General features: G+C 37.9%; 1 protein-coding gene across 4 annotated transcripts in view; it reads left to right on the top strand.

Annotated features, from left to right (window-relative positions):
• The window catches only part of sulf2b (sulfatase 2b), a 165,273-nt gene that overhangs the window by 30,126 nt on the left and 113,802 nt on the right, over window positions 1-21,345 (top strand). For all 4 annotated transcript variants that reach the window (XM_079587986.1, XM_079587992.1, XM_079587990.1 and 1 more), the window contains one exon: window positions 1,305-1,363. The gene's annotated coding sequence lies outside the window, so the exon portion shown is untranslated. The remainder of the gene's footprint in view (window positions 1-1,304; window positions 1,364-21,345) is intronic.

A 21,345-nucleotide genomic window follows, 5' to 3' on the forward strand; every position in this document is an offset into this window, starting at 1 on the left:
TTTGGGGTTCTTAGCATCAAAGCACTTTGAAAAATCATAGAAACCTGGAGATGTGCTCTTTTGATTTGGTGCAGCAAGCATGCACCTAGCAACCACCCAGAACACACTAGCAACACATTAAAACCGCTCGGAACACCTTAAGATAGCAACACCCAGGAACCCACATCTGTGCGGTTAGATCGATCCAATGGAGAGTGAAAGGAAATTATTTGAGGATAGAGATTGGTGATTACATCAGGATACGTCGCATGCCAGACTTGACCATGTTTAATCCACATGACACCACACTACCCTTTGACCCTGACTCTAATACATTTTGTTTGGCAAATTTCACACATTTCAGAATAGCGCACAAATGCGTCTACATCTCAACAACTGGCTTCTTGAGGCCGAAAAGAACAGCAGTTCAACCCTTGCTTTTGTCTCGGCTGAATGGTGGGCCACTAATTACCTCTCCTCCCCTTCCAGTGTTTGCTCTTCTGTAATACAGCTTAACATATTCACATCCCACCCTAAAGATGTTCATGAATATGCACAAGCCCCCTCAGTTTAATCCTCGTGATTGACAGGTTGACATCTTAATCAGAGTGATTGATGGAGCGCTGATTCCATTGGTTTCGGATCGCCCCCTCTTTCTCCTCATGCATTCCTATGGCCGTTCCCACACTGTCATTAGCCATCACGCTAAATAACTTAACCTCCCTCGCTAAGGTCTCTTTAAGCTCTCGTCCTGATTGCTTCGTCTGAATAAACCTGTCGCGCTCTGTTTTGCGTGAGTGTGTGTGTTTGTGTGTGTTTTAGTGGTGTGACGCTCACTAAGCCCCCCTGCTCTGGTAATTGGACCTGCTTTCTCTCAGCGGCCTCCGAGCGCAGTAGGAGCTGGCAGTGCGGCGGGGGGGGAAAAAGAGGCCAGAAAGTCATTCTGCGTGTCCAAATGCACCGCACAAATCCACGACATCAGTATTCTGGTCAGACTTCAGTTCAGACACAAAGAAAAGAAGTTGAAAAAGGAGGGGAAGGCAAGAGAGAGAATACGAGAGCGAAAAAGACGCACGCACAAAAGTCTTTTGACTAGGAATTAAATGTGGACCCTAGCTGGTGCTTTTTTTTTTTCTTTTTTTTTTCATACCATGTCTTTTAGAGCAAATAAGTTTCAAGCTCACAAAACAGAAAAATCAATTGCCGCCATTTAGAGCATACAGCTGAAAAAAAAAGACACTGAAAAGTGTTTGACACAAAAAAACACGATGAAATAAACGCTTTCGTTTAAATGGGTTTTGTGACTTTTCTTCCTTGTTTTTCAGAACACGGTGGAACCAGACACGACCAGAACAGCCGCGAGCCTGATACTCTGGACCGGCGGGTGAGTGACATGATGTTGGACAAATGACACAGGCACATAACCAAGTCTTGATGAGAAATTTACTCTTGTATTCACACTCTTGTATTGGAGCCTCCCAGATATATTGGACGTGTTGATCATTCTTTATTGGACCGATAAAATAAAAAAAACGACAGTGGAACCATGGCATATTAAAAGTAATACCATGGTGATATAATAACCTGTCTCTAAGTGTTTTGACACTTAATCTACACTTACAATAATTGAAATTGTATTACATTAGATACAATACAGTATATCAACCCCAGTGTCACAATAAAACACACACACACACACAAAAAAACATATTATAAGCAGTATACACTACCGTTCACACGTTTGGGGTCAGTCGGTAAGATTTTTTAATGTTTTGGAAAGAAAGTAGTCTCTTATTTTCATCAAGGCTGCATTTATCCAATCAAAACTACAGTAAAAAAAAAAATCAAATAAAAAATTTTATAACGGTTTTCTATGTTAATATGTTTTAAAATGTAATTTATTCCTGTGATCAAAGCAGAATTTTCAGCATCATTAAAGGATTATTTATATTTTAACAACCTTTTTATGTTCTAGTCATCTAGTGCCGTTTTCTTTCTTTATTTTACATTTATTGTACATTTGAAAGTGTCAATATTTTTTGTGACGTTGTATTGCATGGTCCAGACTCATTACTATGTTCATATGCAGTACCATATGCAGTACCAGTAATGCTGAGATTAACAGGGTACATGTCCAAAAACATAGTATTACTATAGTACATATCCAAAAACAGCATGATACTTAGTGTGAGAGATTGAAGGAGAGCGTGTTATGATGTCTACGTAGCTGATAGGAATCGTTGATGCAGAAGGAAAAACTGAAATGACGGTATAAATATATGAATGAAATAAAAGGGGTGAAAGTAGGACACGGGGTCAGAGCTCTGTGGGGTTCTCCGCTACAAACACACGCACACAGCACGACCTTTTTGCATGGTAGATCGACCCTCACTGAAAACACACAAATGCTTCATTACTTCTGCCTCATAGACACTTACAATGTCCTGACAAAGAATGACCTCACATACATACGGACACACACCAACAGACGCACATACAATACCAGTCAAAGTTTTGACACACCTACTTATTGTTTTTATTAGTGTTTTCAACACAAATGGAAGTATGGGAATTAGGTAGTGACCACAATTTATATATTTGTCTACAAAACTAACAATTTACGCATTTAAGGACTTTTTAAAGGTACAATAAAAGTGGTTCCGGATCAGCCATGGTCACCATTCACTTTCATTGTATGGAAAAGAGCAGCTTGGACATTTTGCTAAATATTTACTTTAGTGTTCCACACAAGAAATAAATTTAAAAAAAAAATGTTTTGTCAAAAATAAAAGTTCTATGATTCAACTTTTGAAAAAATGGATGCATACATTTTTGGTCAAGATATTGTATTCACAATGAAAATCTACTCCAGCACATCCTTCCAAGACTTTCCATAAAGCTAATGCCTAGACTAAGCTACTGTGAAAAGTTATACGAACTTGTGCAAAAATGCTCAAAGTGAGGATCCTTTCACAAAATAATGTCATAAATAGATTTTTATCAATTAACTTCTGTTAATTAAACCAAATCAGTGTTTGGTGTGGCCGGCCCAGCTTTTGTCATAGAGACACTTGCACATAGTTTTTCAGGTATCTTTGTGTCAAGGTTTCCTCAAGTGTCTTGCTGCTGTTCTTCTGGAAATGCGTGTGGAAAGTGTGCACAGAAAAATAATGTGAAAGTATGTGCAATAAGCCTTACACTATTATGGTACTCAAAAAAAAATCTAAATATATACGTTGGCGGGTCTGATTCAGTCAAGTGTGTCCAAACTTTTGACTGGTAGTGAACTGTACCAGTCACACACACACACACACGTTTGAAATATCTTACTGCATGACCCGGAGGTCAGTGAACTTTCCCCCACGATTGAATCCTAGGCTTTCTGTGAATGCTTGGATCAGTTCTGTTTAGTCCTCCCACACTCCCGGCTCTATCCCACACCCGCCCCAGCAAAAAGACGAGAACACATTCTACAAAGATTCCTCTGATAAAGATCTCCCTCTCTCCGTCTCATACACACCCACAGGCTCACACAATGTGCATATGGTTTCAATCTTTCCAGCTGTCCCACAGTTGCAGTCACGAGAGGCCATCCTGGAACAGTACACCGTGTGTGTGTGTGTGTGTGTGTGTGTGTGTGTGTGTGTGTGTGTGTGTGTGTGTGTGTGTGTTGTCTCTGAATATGAAGAGTAGAAAAAGACATCGGAGGTTGGTGGATAGAGGCAATGGGTGAGAAAGAGACACGGTCTGTTTTGTCTCCCAAGGTTTCTGTCTAAGTCTCACATTCTCCTTCACACACACACACACACACACACTCTCTAGGGATGAGATATGCTCTAGAAAGCAGGCATCCTGATTTCCCAGCAGGCTGTGCTAATGGAACATCAGGTTCAATCTGCCCCTCACTCTGTTTTGTTTCATTTTGTTTCGCCCTGTCTCTGAGAGGTTACTGTACATTTCTCAGTCCCAGTTCTGCGGTGAGTCTATTCCAACTTCATGCCAAGTTCACATGCACTATATCTCTATTTCCATTCACACTAAGCGGTTTGGCCGAAAAGTGTAAGGGACCCCAAAAAATCTGCAAATGCATCTGACCCGTTATCAGAGAAGTATTGCTATCTCTGCACAGCACAACATGTCTGTAAATATGCATCAGCCACAGTCAATGTTCAAAAACATGATTTTGACATTTTATTTTGGCATAGTAAATGCTGCATTGTCATTCTGGACACCAAAACTTCTTGTATTGCTAAATTAACAAATAGTTCAAATTATGTATTGCGACAGGGAAGACAAACTGGTATGAATGGGCCATTAATAGCTGTTTTTAACTATCTGTACAAATATTTTCCCCTTCAAAACTGCAAATAACTTCCATGTCCGCCACATTACAAACATTTTTCCACTTTATTTCTTTATATTTTCCTTTCACCTGGTTTGGAAGGTATAAATAACTCCTTCAGAGACATGAGTCAGTGTACTTGTTTTCTTTTGGTGTCAGGAACATCCTTCTCTTTTGTAAAAAAAAAAGAAAAAAGGAAATGTTACAAGGGCAGTTCTTGTTGTTCGTCTAGCGCCCACCCCCTCATCAGATGTGCCGGGGCTCTGTAAAGCTGGTACCGCATCCGTAGGTGTAAGTTTGAGCTGTCAGTCAAGCTCCACGACGCAGTGACTGGCAGATGGACTCTGTTTTCTAATAAGGCCATTCCTTTTTTCTTAATTGGGCACATTCTTGGTGGTCAGCGGTACCCAATCTAATACTCTGAATAAAATAAAATAATGTGTAATCTCGAAAATCCCAATAGAGAGCCAGAACTAATCCATCATTCTATTCCTAAAGGTTATTTTTGGAGAAATAGCGCTCCTTTGAGTGCATGTCAGCAGATGTGTTGGTTGAGGCGAGATGTGGGAGGATGTGGGATGAATAGCGCGTGTGTGTTTTAGGAGAACTTGTTTTAATAGAGCAACAAAAAAAGTTTTTGGTTTGTGGTTGATCATTCATTTCTGAAAACTGCACAATTTTGTGTTCAGACAAAGCATCGGGCTTCTTAATTTAGATTGGCTTCAGCAAGTGTCCTGCAGTTATGTATTGGTGTGTGACTGTGTGTGTGTGTGTGTGTGTATGATTTACTGTATGTTTGAGTGTGTGAGATGAGAGGAGGGGCCGTGACCCATCCCGCAGTGCTGTTTGTATTTTTCCGTGGTCTGCTGCCGTAAGGACGTGTAGAGATTTGTTACCTAGGGTACCATTTATCATAGTAACAGTATCGTGCAGGGGCAACATGGGAGGAAACCAATCATCCATCATATGCATGGCCTGTCTCCACAGCAACACCACGGCCCGTGACCAGAGTCGGGAGGGCTGCTGGATTGAGTGCGTTATGTTCAGACTGCAGGCCAATCTGAGTTTTTCTCAAATCAGATCTTTTCGGGTAGACTGTCCACACTATTAATTGCAAGTAATCAAATAAGATTTGTGTTTGTTTCTGACGAGGCTTTCTAAACGGATGCAGGAAAAATGGAAGTGTGTCATATCTCCCTCTCTAAATAAGTCACGGTGGAGAAAAACTCAGCAAGACTGGTATATTAAAGGGGTGGTAAAATGCCCTTTTCACAAGATGAAAATAAATATCTGATGTTCCCAGAGTGTGTGTGTGAAGTTTTAGCTCAAAATACCTTACATATTTTTATATAGCATGTTAAAGTTGTCACTTTTTGAGGGTTAGCAAAAACTCACCGTTTTGTGTCTGGCCCTTTAAATGCAAATGAGCTACTGTTCCCGACACAGAGGGCGAGGTTTCAATAGCTTGTGGGTGTTAGCAGCTCCGATTACCTCACGCAGACACACACTAAAATGACAGAAACGGTTCTGCCTTTTATGTTTAAACGGACGTCTTTGAAAGGTTAGTTGATGAATTTATGTTTCTGATGTGGAGTTAACTCTCTTCAATTAGCATATTCTGTCATGATAATCTATAAAGCGTGTTCCTGAGGGCGGGGTTTATGTAAATTTTAGGGTTGGTGATGTCACTAAGCCGTGAGGAATGTCGTGTAGTCCCTACCAGCCGTTTAAAAAACTTTCTTTAAAGGCAAATATCTCCCTTTGCTTTGAACTTTAAGCGTTGTAACTTTGCAGATGTTGTTTATCCTCTAACAGCAACATTACACACTAACTAAAGTTAGAAAAGTGAAATCATACTCAACCACCCCTTTAATGTTTCTGGCTGTAGTCACGGTGGGCTTCGCTGTGCAGCGAGGGGTGTGGTGTTTCCGTCACCAGTTTTGATGTTATTCTTGTGTGTCGTGTTAAGAGTGACACAAAAGACAATTTGTCGAGACTGATTTCTCTGCTGGCCCTGTCAAAAATTTTTTTATAATAATAATAATAATTACAAATTTTATTTAATTAATGTGTGTCTGAACGTGTCTAAATTCAAATTCGTGCTGATGTCATCAACATGGGCGGGGGAAGGTTGCTATACAATGCTAAATCAGATACAGTACATGTGTACAATAACAATTTTCAGAAAAAAGAACATTACGATGTCCAGAAATCAATTTCAATAGTACATTGGGTCATTTTCTGTACATTTGTCATTTAATGAGATCTACTAAATATTTTTAGTGCCAAGAATTGTCACGTTAATAAATGCATAGATTCGCAAATGTAGCTTGTGTGGTAGAACTATTGCCAAGCGTGTCAGAGGTTACGGGTTCCGCACTCGTATAGTTTTTTTTCTTTTCTTATCAAAACCAAATATGTTCATCAGTGGTTGTATATCAAGCAGGGACACATTTGTGTGCATTTTTTTTTGTGAATTCACCACATTTCACGAGAGTCTCCGCAACGGCGATAGATTGAAGCGCGTGAAGACTGCACTGTGTCCGTGCCACTGATAGCAGCGGCAACGAGCGGTAACGAGCTCAGCAGCTTGAGTTAAAAAATGTATTTAACAAACGAACGAAAATAATGCCTTACTAGTTAACCGGAGATGTTTTATTTATTTGTATTAGTTACATCCGTGCCGCGAGATGTTCCAGAAAGTAGTGGGGACAATATTGAACTTGCCAAGAAGTGGTGGGGACATGTCCCGCCCGCAAAATGTCATGTGCTTTGAGACATGAGGTAGTTTAACATCGCCTCATGACGCTTTGCAGACTCTGCTGTGCTCGTGTGTTTTGAAGGAGGCGTGGCTTTGGGAGGGCGGGATCTCAATAAGAATTGAATCACAATACATAGTGATACAATACAAGTGAACAATTATACAAGGTGCACAACAAAAAAGTAACTATGAAATATGAGTTAAGATTAGAATTAATAATAAAAAACGACATAAAATTAAGAAATATATAAATAAATACACACACACATTGTAGTTGCAGTTTAGTAATCAGATAGTGACTAAAAAAGAATGCATTTTAATTACTTTAATTAAAATGCTGTTTTAGTGTTATTTAAGTAGTTGCGCTAACTTTTTTAGCAGGCAATAAACACGCACTTCTGTCTCTTCTACTAAGTGTCTGGGTGATTTATTTTTGAGTATGTAGACTTTGCACAACCCTGCAGCAACTGGGTCTTTGTAAACAATCTACTTGAATCCTTTGAGCCCTGACTGCATGTGTGTTCCTGTTCGTGTGTGTGTGTGTGTGTGTGTGTGTGTGTGTGTGTGTGTGTGTGTGTGTGTGTGAGAGAGAGAGAGAGAGAGAGAGAGAGAGAGAGAGAGAGAGAGAGAGAGAGAGAGAGAGAGAGAGAGAGAGAGAGAGAGAGAGAGAGAGAGAGAGAGAGAGAGAGAGAGAGAGAGAGAGCGAGCCCCCCTTCAGGGTGTGATTGTGAGTATAGTATTTTTGGCAGTAGTTAAGGCCACTATACCTGCAGGAGTGCAGAGGAGAGAAAGTTTGAGCTCTTTTTCACTGTGTCCACCAGGAATAGCAGTCACCGTCTCAACGAGACTTATTTCCCCAGTTGCTTGGATCACTCCACCAGCAACGTCCGCTTTTGCTAGGCCAAAAAAGCAATGTGGAGTAGGGCGAATCTAACTGAAAACATGTACAGCTCATGTTTTACCCCAAAATCAAAAGTATAATAAGAAATTATATTTTGTAGTAAGAAAATGAAGTCTAGGACAATTCATATATATGTTTTATATTGTTATTTTTTTTATATATATTTTTGTCCAAACAGAAAGGTGGCATCTGACATCTACCAGTGTTCGATAAACAAATTGAACACAATTATTATTCTCGACCCAAGCAGATTCTTACAATTAGGGATGTCCCGATCAGGTTTTTTTGCCCTTGAGTCCGAGTCCGAGTCATTTAATTTTGAGTATCTACCGATACCGAGTCCCGATCCGATACTTCTATAATACATTTTTTAAAAAAGAATAAAGAAGGGCAAAAAAACAGATCCAGGATGTTCCTTATTTTTGATTTAATTCACCCTATTTTAACATTCAGCAACTCTGTTAACAAACAGAGCACTTCTGTGAGGTAGCCTGAACAATCAAGTAATAAATAACATCAATTCTTCACTTTTGGTCATGTCAACAAAGTGATGTCATGCCGCACGCGTTGCTGTTTCTGTGTGGAGTCAAAAGGGTCTAACTCTGTGCCACCGCATAACTATAGATGTGTTAAAAAATAATGAGAATATATATACATATATATCCGAGTCCTGATCGGGAGGTAACGTCCGATTCCGATCGAGTCTGAAACCACGTGATCGGGCCCGATTTCCAATCACGTGATCGGATCTGGACATCCCTACTTACAATATCTGTGTGCTGAACCGCTAAAAGAAAATAATCTTCCTGAAGAGATGAGATGTAAATGACAAACTGTGATGGCCAGGATTTATGCCACACAATTATTATACATTAATCTTTGCATTGATCAATAACTAAAAGGACATTACTATATTGTTTTGGTTTAAGATCTTTATTTGTCATTGCACAGAGTCAGTGCACGGGCTTAGTTATTTGGCTTAAAGTTAAAACATTACAACCAGTTCAAATTCCTCTACGGCTAAAATGTGATATTTAGAAGTATAGCTTAAATTGTCTTGTAATTAAGATGACTTGAAATGTGTAGTACCTGGTGTGTTGTGGGAATGGACCAGCCTAGTGACAAAGAGATTCAAACAGGAAGTTGATCTGTGTTATGGGAATTCTAAAGACATTGTGATGTCTTGATTAATGTGATTTTTGTTTAATATAATTAACTAAAATGTATCCATGGTTTTAAATTTAGTTAAATGTATTGTGTTCATTTTGTGTTGTTACTGTTGTGAAAATTTGTATGGTTTTTGTTCCCCTTTTTGTTGTCATGGTGCGGGTCGCCTCCTATAAATTCAGAGTATGTTTTGTCTAGTGAGAGTCGTGGAGAAGTGCTGCTGATTTCGGTTCTCTGTCAGTTTGAGAGGCTCAAGCACAAGTGTGTCCTTTTTGAGCACTGGCTATTTCCTGTGATGTAACCCCAATGGAATATAATGTTTGGATGTTTTCTTCTCTGAGGCTTGATCACTTTTTTTGCTTGCCTAAGCAAGATTCAATAAAGAGTGTCACAATTGAAGACCACTTTGCTTCCTGTTTTGTGGCGATGGACTCATTTATTTTGTGTGTGTGTGATTGTGATTGGCTGAAGCTCATGGCAGATCCATCACACAAACAAAGAACAGTCATTGGACAAAAATCTAATTCATTTTGTAGTATTCATAGTTGTGCATTCAATGAGCATTTTTATTTTCATATTAAAATATTTCCTCAAATCCCTCCCAGCTTATTATGTAAAGACAACTCCTGTTGTGGTTGTGCAGACAAAAATGCTGGAGAGACAAATGTTTTTGGAAAGTTTTTTTTGTTATCAAATTTTTATTGTTTTAACATCGTTTAAACATGACATATAATGACGAAGACAAACAATCAGCAATTACCCCAATATGAAAAAAGAAACAAATAGTAAATAAAAATGAAAATGAATAAATCAATTAAGATAACAATCAAAAATAAATATATATAGGGCACTATATCCGTGGGATAACAAAGATACAGAAAAATTATATATAATGAATAAATAATAAACAAACATACAGAATATACTTCAAAATATATACAAATATATATAATTACTACAGATTATTAGAATTGTTAGAGAGAAAAAAAATAAAATTATAATAATATTATAAATAAACAATAAAATATAAATGTTTTTGGAAAGTTTTAATTTTAAGCTTATAAATATCTACTCATTTGGTTTGTTTTTTAAAGTGTAAAGTGTTTACTATATATATTCTGCAGTACAGTAAATACAGAATGCGGAATATATATAGTAAAAATTAGTTGGAATATATATAGTAAAAATTTGTTAGAATATATATAGTAAAAATTAGTTAGAATATATACTGTAAAAATGACTGAAAATTGTGTAATGTTGTGGGATGCTTGACAATAATGTTAATGCAAAACAATCTGAATATTCCTAAAATAGGCTTAATTTTCTTTAGAAAATATACAGTAATTGATGCACTGAATCTTTTGGTTTTGGGGTAAAATATTACCGGGCATTTCTTGACAGTATTTGTGAGATTGTTTTGTATGAGAGAGGGTGGGGAAGAGGAGGGTCATTCTGGACTCTGTCTTTAATAAATAAACAATAAAGAAGCCAGAGCTTCTCAATCCCTTTTATATCTCCTGTGACATTCTGATGGATTACACGGCCATCTGCAGCTGTGTGTGTGTGTGTGTGTGTGTGTGTGTGTGTGTGTGTGTGTGTGTGTGTGTGTGTGTGTGTGTGTGTGTGTGTGTGTGTGTGTGTGTGTGTGTGTGTGTGTGTGTGTGTGCGTGTGCGTGCGTGCGTGCGTGTGCGCGCGTGTGTGTGTGTGAGAGGGGAGGGGGTGAGCCATATTTTACACACATACATAAATCCAGACAGGCAGTGCTTTGTTATGCGCGTTTGTCAGCAGGCCATTTGGGTTAAAGGGAGTGAGAGACAGGTGAGCAGGTTGAGGGTTGTGCATACAGAACAAAGATGGACGGCAGATGACTGATGGGACAAAGAGAGATGCTTCAGAGAGTAAATGAGGGATTGAGTGTATGAACTTCCTTAATTAATCAGATCCTTTTAATGAGTCAGATCAAAGGTTCATGTATAATTAAAAAAGCAGAGCAATAATGCACCTGCTTCATCGGGAATAATGTGTGTGTGAGGGCGAGGAGAGCAGAGAAGAGAAGTGGATTCTCTGAGTCATATTTCACCCCAAAGTCCAACACAAGAAATGGTGCTATATTATATTATATTATATTATATTATATTATATTATATTATATTATATTATATTATATTATATTATATTATATTATATTATATTATAATCAAAGTCTAAATTTACTACACGCTTAATAGTCATGAAAATAAGGTCACCATGCTAAATCAATCACTCACTCTTTTTTGATTTTGTGTTTAAAAGAGACCTGTAAATGTTTTCTTGATATTCACCCACATATAACCCGACTAGTCGAGAAACTATAAATGTCTCACTGTCATATTTATGCCCCAAGGGTTTCTTTCAGGGCACGACCTTTTTCGATTTATCATCTTGAACTTTAACTCTGACCGCCTGGCCTTGACCTCCATCATCAATCTGCCGTGCGCTCAGGGTCCTTTCTGTAGTCATGCCCCAAACATCAGCGGGATGTTTTCTGAACCAGTAGACATCACAGATTGTATTCTGTTATTAAATTGTCTTTTAATATGGCATCTCTCTTTTCAAATTGATTGCTTGTGAAATTGCCCCTCAGGAAGATGGAAATCATTGGTAATTCGGTTAATATGTCTGCAGTCCGGTGAGGAAAGAGCCTCTCATCCATAGAGCAGCTGTCAGAAAAGAGTCGAAGTTTTGGAGAGGGGAAAATGGCCTTATTTTCCTAAAGGAATGTTTTAAAAGAAGGATTTCAGCAGATCAAGCGCTTTATCACAGGATTATATAAATTGGTGCTGAATGTCATTTGAATGCATTTATATGATATGATAATCTGATATAATTTGCTCTTTTTGTGGTTCATTTCAACACAAAGAGCTTTAAATTGCAGATGACTGACTCCTAAACTGTCCAAACCAGTTTTCACACACTAAACACAGGTCTGAGCCTTTGCAACTGGCATTTGTATGGGTTTTTTTAACGGACGCACCTTCTGGAAAGGTTATGTACAGCAGACATTTACTGGATTTCTTCTTTGTTATCTTGATTATTGGTTAGGACAGCCAGGCCATGCACACAACTCACGTCTCTGACGCCTTCTGGATTTTAAACGTGGGAACAATCCTGTTATCCTGAAGCGTAAGAATAGAAAGTCTGTTATACTAAACTAAATAGTAATATTCAGCAAAAGTATGTGAGAAATAATGGATTAGTCAATAATTCTGCTTATGCATGGTATACCGTATTGTTCAAAAGTTTGGGGTTTGTAAGATTTTTGTCATGTTTTTTGAAATAATTATCTTATGCTCATTAAAAGCTGTTTATTTGATCATAAATACAGTAAAAACAGTAATATTGTAAAATATTTTTTAGTATTAAAATAACTGATTTCTGAATTTTAAAAAATGTGGTGGCAAAGCTGAATTTCCAGCATCATTACTCCAGTCTTCATTTATTCATTTACATTTATTATTAATGTTGAAAACAGCTGCTTAATATTTTTGTGCAAACTGTCATATATTTTTTTTAATAATGTAAAAGTCTTTACCTTCACTCTTTTAATGCATCCTTACTGAAAAGTATTAATTTGGTACTGTATATAAAATGCTTATCTAAAGATTTAAAAGTTTTCATCCCTAAAATGCTATTATGTCCTTACATCACTGATTAAAGGGATATTACCCCCAAAAAGAAATTCCATATATGTGACCCTGGACCACAAAATCAGTCACATGGGTAATTTTTTTTAAATTGAGATTTATACATAATTTGAAAGCTGAATAAATAATCTTTCCATTGATGTGGTTTGTTAGGATAGGACAATATTTGGTCGAGATACAACTATTTGAAAATCTGGAATCTGAGGGTGCAAAAAATCTAAACATTGAGAAAATCGCCTTTAAAGTTGTTCATTTATGTTCGTGATTGTGCTGCATTCACTTGAGAAAACTAAAGGAAAAAATTATAGGAAATTTACTAAATATCTTCATGGAACATGATCTTTACTTAATATGCTAAGGATTTTTGGCATCAAAGAAAAATCAATAATTTTGACCCATACAATGTAAACAGAGACACAAACATGGATGATCCCTTCAGACCAGACAAGACCCAAAGTCTTTTTGCTTCAAGGTAGTGCCAGTCTCACTCCCTGATATTTTTTAATTTGCAAAGCTCTTCTTTTGTGCCCCGGTCATCTTACGTTAATTAGAGACTTATGTGATCGTACAGTACCTCAAGATTAAAGAGAGAGAAATAAGAACATTATGGTATTCTTTTCATCTTTCTGTTTCACTCACAATTCCTTGTGTCAGCAAGTCAGGAAGAGTTGTTAAAATTAGGAGTTGTTAAATGATATTCAAGCTCCAAGAAGAGTTGTCGGAGATGACAAAGTACAGGCAGGGAGTGATCAATGATGAATACAGTTTGACGCATAGTATTGATTCGGAGGCAAAGTGAGTGTTGCTGTGATTTAGTCTCAGGTGTGGTTGATCCAGAGTGGGCTTAGAGCTGGTATTGATCTCTGAACTACTGTACCTGAAGGCTCCTGCCCGCCTGTGTCTGAAGCAATGGTGCAGAGGAATGGAAGGACCCTACATCAAAGTCACTTGTAATGCAATTCTGGGGATGAAGAATGAAACTCCAATTTTGAGGTGTTTCACAATTTGAGAAATCGTATGTGGTTTGAAGGAAGGCTTCTTATGTGGATACTTATGGGGGACGTTCCAATTGCTCTATGGTCCCTTGTGAAGTGGACTTCACTGAGTGTGTTTCTGTTTAGTCTGAAAGGCTAACTTTACCCTCCATTCATTGTTCACCATCTCAGTACTACACAAAGTTAGGCTAAAATGAATTAGGTGAAATGTAGTTAAGAAGGGCCTTTTTATTCAGATACATTTGTTTCAGATGTGATTTTACTAGTTTGGGACATACAGAGTGGTTATTCAGATAGAAACACATCTATCATTGAGGTCTGAGTGAATGATGTAAAAAGCAACAAGGCGGACTCAGCGTTTTAATATAATAAAGGCTGGAGCTGTTATTTATGGCACCCACCACCACTTACTATGAGGGCAGAGCGTGACTGAACTTCTCAATTTTTGCGGAGAGGCTGATGCCATAAAACACGCTGTAAACCACCCTAGTTTGAAATATCGAAATGACTCGTATTGTGCATAAGTGTGTGGAGTATGTACAGTTGCTGTGTTCACCTCTGAAGGGGACTGTAAGAAGAAAGGTTTGATGTAGAGAGAATATGTTTTCATGCACAAAACTTGATCAGCTAACCTTGCGTTTAAGGATTTTACTCTCAATTAAATTAAGCTACATCTGATTATTTAGGTCAAACAATATACTAATTCAATAATGTGAATCTTTATTGGAAGTTGAATGCTGTCTAGTACTGTATGTCGTCATTTGATTTGTAGTAATGTGTTGGTTTGTTTTAAATATGCCAGTTCTTCAATATCTGTCGATGTTTCTCAATACTGTTAACCATGAACTGTTGATATGCAAATGAGCAGAGATGGATATTTATGGACTTGTGCTTCTCCTTTGGTTATATCTTATTATATAAAATCATATAAAGTCATTTTGAAAGACTCACCCTCTTTGCCCTCCACCCTCACCACTGGGGTTCCACAGGGATCGATGTTAGGCCCGTTTACCTTTTCCTATGGTGATTATGTAACATCATTCTGTCTAATTTTAGAGACAGAGGCACTGTTTTTACACTGTTGTGCAGTGTTGCCCCCCCCCCCATACCCCACACCCCCACATCCATACAGTCTTCCCACTATTGTCTCAGCCAACCTTTGTGATCTGTTTTTTAGTAGCTTTACCCATCCATAAATAACTTGTAGAAAAAAATGAACCTGGACTAGCAACTAACCTTTATCCCTTTAAAGTTATAACACTCTCTATAAGACAAAATCTCACAACTCAACTCAAAATTTCATTGGAATCACGTTTATCTTTATAAGAAACCTTTATAACTAAAGAACATTAGTCAGAGCAATTAGCTGGAATGGTTGAAATAGAGATGGCAAAGCTCTTTTTCTCATTTCATTGTGAATCTGTGCCCTCTCCTCTGTAGTGACCATTCGTCACGGTACACCGATGTCATTTCCTGTTCCCAATTTTGGCAACTGTGCCTTTGCCTTGTGCCCCCTCTTTCCAATACAGACAGATGACAGCAATCCATCACCACTGTTAGCCTCGTATCTGCAGGCCACGAGCGTGAATGAGCAAAAACGAAGAGTTTGTTGATCTTTTTCCATATCTCTCTCCCTCTGTCTCTCTCTTGCTGCTTTGTCTTTGAGCCGTCCTTTGTGTTCCCTGTGCCATGGGTATTTATTGTGGGAACGGCTGCGGCCTGAGAGTAGAGTTAGCTTACATGAGAATACACACCCACATGTTATTCTCCCCGTTCCCTAGATGTGTGCATACACACCTCCGTCATGGAGTCATATATCATCAGTCACTTCATTACTTAGTCATGATTTTCCTGCACTGTTGGCCAATTCAGCAAAAAAAGGAAAGTCTCACAGAATTAAAGGGAAATATCACTCAAAAATGAAAATGCTGTCATTATTTATTCAGCCTAATGTCGTTCCAAACCTGTACGACTTTGAGAAGATACTTTGAGAAATGTCTGTTTTTCGTTTGTTTGTTTGTCTTTACAATGGAACAGAACTGTATTCATTAAAAAATCATACAAGATGTAAAATATTAAGCTGTTTTTAACATAATAATAATAATGAGAAATGTTTCTTAAGCATCAAATCATCATATCAGAATGATTTCTGAAGGATCATGTGACTCTGAAGACTGGAGTAATGATGAATGAATTCAGCTTTGAAGGGTGTAAATTACATAATTACATATTAAAATATATCCAAATTGGAATAACTTCACAATAGTACTGTGCATGTGGTAAGCATACCTTACCAACCCCAAACTTTTGAACGGTAGTGTATATAGAGCAAAAAAACTTTTTAAATTAAACTTAAATAACTATATTAGAGGCTTGAACAGTGAAATTACGCAACCGTGCTTAAGTAGCTAAAAGCGTTTGCGTTGTGTAGAGTATATTTCAGATTTAAGCAAATTCACTCATGGCCATGGATCCAGAGTTTAATATAAGAGACGAGAATCACTGGGAAGAAAATAATGGAAGAGCAGTTCAGCATGAACTGATTTAATAACCGAAGCTTCCCTGCTTATCTCTCAACCAACAAATCCACTATTCACCCAGAAGGCAAAAACCTTCCCACAATGCCACTCTATTACTGTAAATAATAACCATTGTGTCAAGGCCATCAGTTCAGAGAAAGCATACCTTGACAAAAATCAGGGGCAATAATTTCCGGCTGGAAAACCTGACGCGTAGATTTTGAATTTATTACACACCTTGTACGTCGAGGTGAAAGTCTGTCATCGCTTTTAAATACAAGCGAGCTTTCTAGAGAAAAAAGGATCAGGTCTTTCTGCTGAGTCAGGGCTGGTGCCCTGCAGGCCACTGTAGCAGAGCTGTATTCATTACCTTCTATTCCTCTGAGACACGAGCTTTATTAGAGAGCGACAGACGGGTGGGGCACGAGTTGAATCAAACGGAAATGTTGAGGGTAGAGCCGGGCGCTTTATTATCAGGAGAAGAGCAGGGGAAGACAAGGCGCTTTATAATGAAAAACAAGTTTATTGCATTTGCACATCAGATTTCTAATGTAATTGACATCTGAGAGAGAGGAAGAAAGAGAAATAAAACTAAAATGTAGTGTTGGCACCACTTCCAACTCAACCACTCATTGTGTGCGGCGCTGCTTAGCACTGACCTTGGATTTCTGGGTCAGCGTGCGCCTCTGACCAGTCATATTTCACTCTGGTAACACATCAGCAAAGCATGACTGAACAGAGTTGTGTCTCGTCATTTGTTTTGGTTACGAGTAGTATGGACTACTATAGTGTTTATGTGGTGCAGTTATGTTTTAACTGCAAAGAAAGAGTATGAATACTCCCTTTTTTCTTTTGTGGAAGGAATGTCAAATGTGTTTGAAATGAAACGAGGGAAAGTAATTGATATCCGTTCATCTCAATTCATTTGTGAGAGCTTAAATCTACTGAATGCACTACCTTTCCCTCCTCCGCTTTTTCTTTGTAGTCTCTTCTGTGTTTAGACATGCTGTTCATTATGCTTGTAATAGTGATTGTGTGTAATCAAGTAAATGTAATTAGGTGTGGGTGTAATTAAGTATCTTCAATAGTTTGGAAGAGGGTTAATGAGACCTCTTCAGCTTCCTGTTGGGTTTTTGCTTCTCAGGTCTCCTGAAGGAAGTGCTTTGTGTGGAGAGGAACTCTGTTTCTGTTGTTCGGTTTCTGTTTCCTTCTCTGAGGTGAAATGCCACTTTATGAAGACAAGAATTTTTCTTGCTTCCATCTTATGTCTTCAGAAATCATTCGCACTCCGCTCACGTCTCTCGAAGGAGACAGGGAAAAATCATTAATTTCGTGTCAGTTTGCTTCACTTTGGTGTCTTTGAATTTATTTGTTTATTTATTTCGCTCATTTAATGCTGAATGTAACTTGACATCGCATTTTCCTGAGGGTTTGCAAACACCTAATACGAGGAGAGAAAAAAGGGAGCGGAAAATTGAGATGGATGGGAGCTGGAGGAATGGAGGATGTGTGTGTGTGTGTGTGTGTGTGTGTGTGTGTGTGTGTGTGTGTGTGTGTGTGTGTGTGTGTGTGTGTGTGTGTGTGTGTGTGTGTGTGTGTGTGTGTGTGTGTGTGTGTGTGTGTGTGTGTGTGTGTGTGTGTGTGTGTGTGTGTGTTTTATGTCACGAGAGACAATATTTGTTAAATGTTCTTGGTGTAGCCTTTGGCTCTGATATTCTGCTCAGAGATGAGTGTAAACAAACTCATTAAACCCACAGAACAGACCGTTTAATTGTTTCATTTGGGTTGACAGCTCACGTAGACCAGCGCACAGTTTTAGAGTTCAGTCTTTAAATTGTGTCCTTTTATTACATTTCTACATTTGCCCAAATTCATCCCATCTTGCCTTCATGTATGTGTCAGTTTAGCATATTTCAGAAAAAGTCAACACAATGTTCAATAAACACAATGAGTTTAAAAATAAAAATGCATTGGTTTTATTATTTATTATGAACAATATAATAATCTATGTCAAAATTTGATTGTCAATATCCAAGCTGCTGTTAATTTAAAATAATAAGAAAAAAAAAGAGTAATTTTTTTTTTTACAAATATTAATATTAATAATATTTTAAAGTATCTGATGATTGAATTTGTATTTTTGTCCATATTTTTCTGGCACATCAAACTTTCACAGGTATTTCATACTAAAATGAATAAATAAATACACACCATCATTTATTGGTAGAAAACATTGTAATGAGCAACAGTTAGCTATTAACTATTTTAAAAAAGTTGCCAGCCCCCAGAATATTTGGTGTATGAACATCTGAATATGCAATATATCAAAAGAAAGAAAATGTGGGCAAGTTTCATTAAAAAAAAACAAAAAACATTTGGAGCAACAATCTGAGAAAATCACTTTTTTTGTCACAGACTACATTCAGATCGGGTTCAGAAAGATGATCAAAACACAGACGGAGTAGATTGAGTCCATCAACACCCCTAATGCTTACACAGTCCTATAACTCGTCCTGGACATTTCATTCACTAGCATTTGACAGTTTTGATTTATATGCTGTTTAAAAAGTTGATGATCGCGTTATTTTGCATTTGCATCTGCCTACACATGCAATCGCTTGTTTCTGCTTCTTCTTCGCATGTCTTTTGGTCAGGAGATTCTATACTCTTTCAGAAGATATGTCATAGCGCCCCCTACCGTATAACAGTGAAAACACAGAAAGCCGTACATTTCCGCCAATAGCGAGGGTTAAAAAGAAACCTAAATGCAGCATAGTTATTTTATCCAGTGAGTCCTGATTTTTTATGAACCGCTTCACTTGAATGAATCAAACTTTCCAATGCCACATATGAGAGGACTATTCATCAATAACAGTACATGTAGCCATTTAAAATGGTTGTTTAAAAAAATGTTGCTACGCAAGTTTAAAAACAGTTAAGTGATAAATGTAGTGTTGCTGCTGTTAGCTAGTTACTCCCTGACACTGTTGGTTTTGCATGCAGCTTTAAAATCACACCGGCTCTGGGTGTGTTGAGTTTAAGGAATGTATCTGTGAACCACACCTGCTTCTGAGACTTATTTTCAGAAGGACCTGTAGGTTTAGCCATGATCACATATTCCTGTTTTAATCCCCCGTGGGGACACCACGAGATCACTGATTTGAATTAGTGTGTTGTGGTGAAATATCAGAGTAAGTGAGTCTGACAGAACCGTAGTCACGCTAAGGTGTGGTGAGGACTTTCCCCAGAGCGTTACGCGGCTTGTTTTTGTGAGCAGGTGAACCACTCCAGGAATAATACTCCGAGAGGTGTGCGTCTTTATCCATGAGGGACAGTGGTGTTGTTAATGTCATTAGTATAGTTGTGCTCCAGACGGTGGGCATGAGAAATAATCCAGAGCAACGGTACATGGCAACATCTAATCCACAGAAAACTGATTCCCTCAACCCTGAAAGTCCTTTTAAGGCTTTTTCTGCTCCATGTTTCACACACTCACACACATACACAGAGTTTCTGTAACCAGTAGAAACCGCTGTGCTTCCCTACTGTTACTTTTCTAAATGGATCCACTTGCTCTGGGCATGTGGAAGGTGTATTACTTGAAGCACATGTCCAGAATTTATAATGAGGCTTTCATCCGAGCCTGGCCCTTACTGAGGCATTGTTCTGGCAATTTGGGAACCATTTTTCTATTCAGTGGGTTTACAGAGGGAGGTTCAGACTTACATGGTTTCTCTTCAGTGGCGCTGGGTAAAAATAATTGTCTGATTTTGAAACGCATTTTTGGCTCTTTTTCACAAAAGTTGCCAAGGCAGAAATAAAGAAAAAAGAAAAAGAAAACCATATAAAAGACAGTGATTTTTAATTGAATTGGCCGTGTATGTTCAGTCATATATGGGTTCGGTATAAGTATTTAACAAGTTTACAGACAAGTATGGAGAAGTATTTCTGCCACGGAATAAAAAAATAAAAAGGATAATTACGACTTTATCTGACATCTCTATTGCAAGTTTATCTTACAATTCTGATCAAATAAATTAGGGCTGCCCGTTTAATAAATTGAGAATCACAATTTATGTATTTTAAAATAGAGATCCCGATTCTCACACGATTCTGAATTGACAACTTACAAAATATCATGTAATTTACTAGAGGTTCTGACAAAACATGAACTGCTGCAGTCTATTTAAAAACATTTTTATATTAATTATAATTAATTATTGAAAAAAAAAATCTGATTTGAGTGAATGATTCAATGACTCACTCAAATACTTCACTTGTTTCATTACTCAATGACTTTTAACTTTTATCCAAGTACTTCTATGATCATTTGAATTACGTTAACACAGAAATAATGATACTGTGTGTTTGAAAAGACTGTGTTTGAAGCCGTTTCATACTTGTACATGATAAAAGCTCTCTCTGGATCAATGGCAGCGCAAATGCAGATCTGAGTGTTCGCTGTAATTGTACTTGTCAAAGGTTTAGTAGAAGTTTAGTTTAGCCGAATCATTGTCATTTAGGAATATGATTGTGGGTGTTTTTTAAACGAGTAATGGTGCAGCTCTAAAATAAAGTCAGAATTATGAGATATAAACATGTTTATAAAGGACATCTAAATAATTTTCTGTAGGAATCAACAACATGCCGCAATGCTGTGGATGGATCTTAAGTTGTATTGAACCCGAAACGTCCCTTTGAGGGGATGCACTGTTCTCGCACCACTGAGTGGCACTGATCCAGCCAACAGGACCATCAAATGCTCTGTTATCCCAGCAGGGAAACAGAGATTGCCTGCTTCGATTGACAGCTTCTCTACAGTATTTATCTCCCTTTTTGCACCCCCCCCCCCCCTTTTTTTAGCTCAAAAATACCTGTTCACTTTCCACTTTCATCACATGGAAAGAGCAGCATGACTATGACGGATCCAGTGATACAAAATTACAGAGACAGATAAGCTGATAATGATGATAACCGATAACGAATGAATGGCCTAT

Source organism: Phoxinus phoxinus (assembly GCF_949152265.1).
Source record: "Phoxinus phoxinus genome assembly, chromosome: 18".
Lineage (NCBI taxonomy): Eukaryota > Metazoa > Chordata > Actinopteri > Cypriniformes > Leuciscidae > Phoxinus > Phoxinus phoxinus.